Here is a 6,991-nt window from a genome sequence, read left to right on the forward strand (position 1 = left end):
CGATTTTATCAGAGTTATACAAGCATTCATACTTTTATTGCTACACAAAACAAAACACATATATGCTTATTTGATCGTGCAATGAGTGAGGTCCACATAAGACTTATGCAATAATACCCATGTAGCGAGCGTTAGGTTAGAGAATCCCAGACTATAGAAGCCTTAGGTCACTAGGCACAAAGTCCCCTAGAACTTAATAACTCGAGTATTAAAGAGCCCACTCGTGATCAATTATGCATAACCCATATTTTTCTTTTTTTCTTCTTCTTTTTCCCCCTATTTATCACTAATTTTTTCATAATTTCTGAACGAGTGCGTTTCGCTCCATCTCGCCCAACCCTAGACTACTCATATAAATATGAGCCGGCTACTAGCCATTTGTGACGCCCAGCCTCAACTAGCATTGAAATCCACTATTTTTCTCCAATTTTTTAAAAATCCATGTCATTTTGTCACTAAGAGAATATCATAAATTCTAGACATAAACAAGTGATTAAACCTCGACAAACAAACAAGTCATGATCATGATCTAGCACTCAAGCAACCTATAAGACTTAGTGAAATGCTTTCATCATGCAAATCAATTCGTTAGGACTTAACATTCCTCTATACGACATCACTACACTCGAATTAACATCACCAATTAATCAGAAAAGCAACCTAAGAGATCATGATATAATGCAAATGCAACTATATGCAACATACTAACATGATAACAAATACGCAAAATAAGAACAAAAAAAATAACTACATGACAAATATGTAAACTATATGGACTAAACTAGTATGAAGATGCATCTATATGGACTCACACACAAATATTCCTTAACTACCACCCCCAAACTTAAAATTTTCACTGTCCTCGGTGAAGGTAATAGCAAGGAATCAAGGCATACCTACTCGGATTCAGAATGATCATCACCCTCCGCGGGTGGAGTATCAGGAGGTGGGTACACAGAATCCTCTCCAAAAACTAGCCACTGGATGTCAACCCCTGTGGCTCTAAAAGCTGTACCTAATGCTTGAGTAAGATCCTGTGCAAACCTGCTATGGATGTCATACATCGCATCCATCCTCCTTCCCAAACGCCTATATTGTGCCAAGCCCAAACCAACAATATCCTCTGCCTCCTGCTGATGCTGCTGCGAAGAATCGGCCTCACCCATCTGATGTCTCCACGCTGCTCTGCGCGCCTAAAGTCGAATCACCATCATATGTCTGATCGGCTGGCTGGCCACCCAACCAATGATCATAGGTGTACCCAAGTCCTTTCTCGTCAGCCTTCCCACCAAACCACTCCTGTATGCTCAAGATCGTCGAACTGTCAATAAGGGCACTCGGTACTGAAGTTGCTCGTGTGCAGGCTAATGAACACCCAAACACCCACTGCCATACAAAGCTTGGTCACAATCGAGGCATAAGGAATAGACCATGTTGTGCTCCCACGCAAAAACCGCAAAATACCTTGATAAATAACAGACCCGAGATCCACATAATCTCCCTATAAAATCCCCCACAACAACCTTGCACAATCCATAGTCACATCATGCATATGAGAAGAGGGCATGATGTTCGCACAAATAAAGGTATTCCAAGCACGAGCGAACTTGTTCATGCATGAGGCAGGGAAAGTGATATACTCGTTCGATCCCATCTTAAACTTCCAATGAGTATCCGGGACACACAGCGTAGCCACAATCAAATCCAAATCAAAATCCTCTCCCGTCTTGTTCACCCACTCCTCCTGAGTAGGCTGTCTCTCGGGTTGGTTGATAACCCTATGAATAGCCTCCGAGCTGTAGTCCACCGTCAACCCACGCAACACTGAATACCCATTCTTATCGGCTTTTGCGTTTGCATAGAACTCGCGAACGATACTCATAGGCACAGCTGCGGGTGTCTCGCAAAACGACACCCAACCCATCTCCAAAATCATCTCGAGAAGCTTACCATCCTTACCCGAAGGTAGAAAAACCCCTCTCCTTCGCTATCTGCTCAGTCAACAACCACGTGTACTCCGTTTCAGCCTCCGGAGTAACAAACCTAGGCCTCGTACCCCCAATACTCGAAGAATCAGTAAATGTTGCTGCTAACTTGAGTGCGGGCTCTCTTGGGTGCCATTGAAATTGATAAAGTGAGAAAAGAGAGATGTGTCGAGAGAATTAGGGTTTGAATGAATAAAAGTGATGGAGATGGATGTATGCAAGTGTATGTATATATAGAGAATAAGAATTAGAAGTGGGATATGATTTTGGGGTTAGTGGGGATAATGGGATGTTTAGAAATGATTAGGAGAAGGAATTGAGGTAGTGGGAGGAGTTAAAATCGGCCGGAGTTTTGTTTTTATTTTAAATTTTCGGTTTTTCTATTTTTTTTTGCTCCAGGGCCTCAGCGCGCACTACGCCATAGATAGCCTGATGCAATGATTTTTGAAAAGCGTTACAAACATTTCGTTGCAATAGCTAATAAATTCTTATGCTATTGTAACAGTACTGATTTGGTGTTACAATAGTTATAAAACTAGTGTTGCATGAGAGTTACGGTGTTGCACAACATGTAACACCAGAACTTACTGTTACGATAGCTATTATTTTATTTTTAAAATTATTAAATTGAATACATTAATATAAATTAATTATTGTAATAATATTCTAGATTATTTATGACTTTAGATATCATAAAATATTACCGAATTTTTATGATATATTAAATTTTAATTCAGAGACATATGAAATTGTATATAAAATAAAATAAAATATTTTTTATGTATATAAAAATAAATTATTACAGATTTATTAATTAAAATTGAAATTAGAGGCACAGTTATCGAGATAAAATATATGGGCGGTAATATTCCCCCCAAATTAAAACTTCACTATCCCCAAACTATCTACATCTCTCTCTCTCACCCCCCAAACTATCTCCATCTCTCTCACCCGCTGTCTCTCTTCATCTCTCTCACCCGCTGTCTCTCTTCATCTCTCTCACTGTTAGTCTCACTACTCTCTCTCTCTCTCTAAACACTCTCACTAGTTTCTCTCTTCATCTCTCTCTTCATTTTCTTCGATTTAGTTACTAACAAATCATTTTTTCTCTTGTAGGTAATTAGGGTTCTTCAATTTGGGGCTTCTTCGATTAAGTGACTTAAACTAATTTTTTTTAATTTTCATCTTTTGCATTTTCCAATTGTATGTCTCGACTTTTTTAGTTTGTGAAATGTAGTACTAAAGTATTTTTTTTTCATGTTTTACTGACATACATCGACGAATTTGTAGGAAGTGTATATTTATACATATTTGTGTTGTAAGGTTTGATGCAATGTTTTTAGTTTCTAGTACTTGATAAAGTTGAGGCATCTTCTTTTCTAGGGTGTTCATGGTTTGGGTGGATGGACAAGGATTATCGATCCTCACCCTCTAATATTTGATCATGTGGCTCAATTTTTCACTGCCAGTGATCCTGTGTTTACTAAGATAGTTTCTGACTGGTCTCTGAAAGGCCTGTTTCAAAAATGGAAAGGCTCAATAGGAGAGCTTTAATTTGGTGGTCAGTTCACTCCCCTACCTTCTTCCCTTCCAATATATATGAGTGTCAATGGGATGCGCCCACTCGCAGATTGAATATTGTCTCAGGTGCCTCGATTAATTGTTGCACCTTTTTTAATTTTGGATTTGACTTGTTATCATTCTTATTTTATCATATTTTATTGTAGTGTACTGGATAACTTTTATTAGTTTATTACCGTTTGACATATAATTTCAGGTTTGTAATCATTAAATCCATAGCTTGGGCAAGTAGTTACACGAAAATAATAAATCACCTAGAATTGAACTGTGGAGAGAACTGAGAAGTATCATGATGCATTGAATGGCTACATTGTCAGCTGATGCATTGACTTAGATATTGTTTTTGAAAGAATATTGACTATATTTTGAAGTATGCTACGTGCTACCTGGAAAAGGGTCAGTCAAGGAGACTTCACTGCAGGCTTCTCCTAAAGTAGTATAAATGTATAATACAGCTTAAACTTGAGGTTATGACTGGGCATTGATCTCGTGTATTAGGCTCGAGTTTCCAGTTGCAATTGATCTGGAAATTGTTTACTATCGTAAGAGATATTAGTGTCATAATATGCATAACTTAAATGACACAAAGATACAAAATAGTTTACTTTTAGTCTCATAAAATTTACTTATACTGTATGAGTATTAACAGAATTGATGAAATTCTTTTTTATTCCTGCACATTACACGTAATTATTACAAGATGAAATAATATAAAGGTTTTTTCAGTATAAATTTTGCAGATTTTGCAGGTACTTTAAGAATAAACCGGAAACAACATACTTGGATTTACTTATTTGTTATTTATCAAGTCCAGAGTTAGTAGATTGTGTGAATTACAACTCAGGGAGGATTAAGTTTTTTATGCCATGGTCGCAATTTAGAAAATGGCAATCTATTCTTAAAGAGTTGTTTTTTGTATAATAACAGAACATCCATAGACACGAGTTATGAAGCCATGGGCCTAATATGTGAAAATATATACTGATTTAACCCTATTCTTAGGTTGATAAGCAAGAAAGCCATGGGATGATTTAACTTTCACTTCTCCATTTATTTTCATGTTGAATGTTATACTATTGTGTATGATTTTAAAGTTTCAATTAATGTGTATTATGCCACTATAGGAGAATGTGTTGTAATATGGTAAAGGCCTAACATTGAGACTATAATGTATTCATACTGCTCTCTACATATAACAAATCCAAGGTAATGTAACAACATTGTTTATAATTTCAATATTCTTTCTTTTTAATCTTCTAGCGTACAACAAATGATATTAGTGGCCACCTCCACTTGGATGCAGCAGTTTTTGAGCTAGGTGTAGTTACAACAAATGAACTATATACTTTGTTATCCTTTTATCATTAAACCTTACACCAACTTAAAAGACATCATGTACTCATTTTGTTTTCAAATATATCTTTTTCCCTCAAATATTAGTCATTTTAATTATTGTTCTTCTCTTTCCCCCCTAAAACTACAATACTATAATTTTGTTGTTGCTCTTAAGTATAGTTCTGCGTGAATTTTGAAATAGCGAAAAGTTTAAAAAAGAAAAATATCTTCTCATAAATCATAATACTGAAACATCTGATGGCATGCCAGTCTCCAACCTTTTTAAATTCTTATCCAGCAAGTTATTACTATAACATAATTGCTATTACATAATTGTTACTATTACATAATTGTGACACTCATAAAAATGTCCTATACATTTATCCTTGTGTATGTGCGTTTTTTGTAACACTCATAAGTCATAAATGTGTGTATACATTTTTTTTGCTAATTTTGTGTATACATTTTTGCTAAACTATAAATGTGTGTTTGATCTGGTAATATGTGTTTGTATAGAAGAAGCACAAGAACATTTAATGGTTGTGGATGTAAATGATAATTCTTTTTTTTTCTTCAGTCTTGCTTGGAATTTGTTATACTTAAAGTGTGTAACTATTTTTGATAATCTTAACAAGTACAGTTGCTGATAATATACGATATGGACCACAATTGAAATGAAAGAAGCTTAGTGACAGTGAAGTGCATAAGATTCTTAAGCTTGCTGATCTCAAGATCTCATTATCTGATGGGCCAGGTAGTAAACTATCAGTTGGACAAGCTCAAAGAGTTACACTTGCTAGGACCCTGGCTAATGAACCGGAGGTACTTAATTTCCACCAAATTGATTAATAAATTTTGGCATCTTATATAAAATGTTCACCCATTTTGATTAATCACATTCTTATGTTGACTATACAGACTTTGCTTTAATACTCCTAGCTTGTTCCAGTGGTTCTGCTTTTTCCAGTCTATTTATTTAATATGCTTCTCAAGTCTATTTTGCTTTTTCCAGTGTCCACTTGTTCCAGTGATCTAGAAGTAGCTGTACAGAAGGCAACATGCACTCCTTACTCAGTGTCGAAGTGTATAAATTATAATAATATTCTGTTAACCAAGATTAGTCACTACTGTAATATAAAATGTTGACTATATGTTGTAGGAATTTTGTATAAGCTGCAGTAATAAGAACTACTAAAATTGCAAGGATACAAGTTTTACAGAGATTGTAGTTGACTTGCTACCTCCGTCATTCAGAGATTACAACAGTACTTGATGGAGAGGATTGGTAGCTGGTACTACATATTCTGCTCAAAGTGTACACGTAAAGTACGCCTCCTTGATCAGATCTACTACCAGAAAGCTGTGCAAAAAGAGGCTCGAGCTAGGGAGAAGGTAAAAGTATATCTGTTTAAGTTTTTACCGTAATGTAAGACATATGTCATAGACTATTTGTATATTCGAGGATTTAACTCAACCCAAATAAGAATATAATAAGTAAATAGTGGATCTACCGTCAAAGAGATCTCGCAAAGTAATATCTGTCAAAGGATTCAGAAACAAGGTTCATCTACAGACTTGATGAATTTATTCACTGGAAGAAGTTCAAGAAATTGATCATGGCTCAGTGATATAAATCAAGATTGTGGATTTAATCAAGCGACAGAGATCTCGTCAGGGTATCAAATAATTACAAGGATTTAATCTGAAGAAAATCAAGTATCAAAGTCAAGACATGAAGAAACGTTGCGGAAGTTAGTCACTCATGTACCAGACAGTACATCGAGTGTCAACATTGAAGTGGTGGAATTGATTCATAATTTTCAGTGATTTTCAGAAGATATTCAAAAGAATGGTTGCTGCTCAAGATTAGTATTAATTCTCTATTAATTAATTAAGTCATATAATTTAATTAAGAAAATAAATTATATCTGCAAAGATTAATTTATTTATTAATTGAATTAATTGATTAATTAATTCAGAATTAATATTAAGGATTTTCAGAATTTAAATTGGATTAAAATCTATTTAAATTCAACAAGACAATCTGATTGTACTAATATGACAATCGGTATGACAATCAATAGTAATAC

General features: G+C 35.1%; 1 long non-coding RNA gene across 3 annotated transcripts; it reads left to right on the forward strand.

Annotated features, from left to right (window-relative positions):
• The first annotated feature begins 2,866 nt into the window (after positions 1–2,866).
• LOC141723830 (uncharacterized) lies at positions 2,867–6,754 on the forward strand. Of its 3 annotated transcripts, XR_012576376.1 has the most exons (4): positions 2,867–2,989; positions 3,102–3,632; positions 5,542–5,723; positions 5,914–6,754. It is a non-coding gene; the product is annotated as an uncharacterized LOC141723830 (long non-coding RNA). The 3 variants fall into 3 exon arrangements; XR_012576377.1 differs by having other exon boundaries at positions 4,307–6,754; XR_012576375.1 differs by having other exon boundaries at positions 5,542–6,754.
• The last annotated feature ends 237 nt before the right edge of the window (positions 6,755–6,991 follow it).

The sequence above is a fragment of the Apium graveolens genome, chromosome 5 (genome assembly GCF_009905375.1).
Source record: "Apium graveolens cultivar Ventura chromosome 5, ASM990537v1, whole genome shotgun sequence".
NCBI lineage: Eukaryota > Viridiplantae > Streptophyta > Magnoliopsida > Apiales > Apiaceae > Apium > Apium graveolens.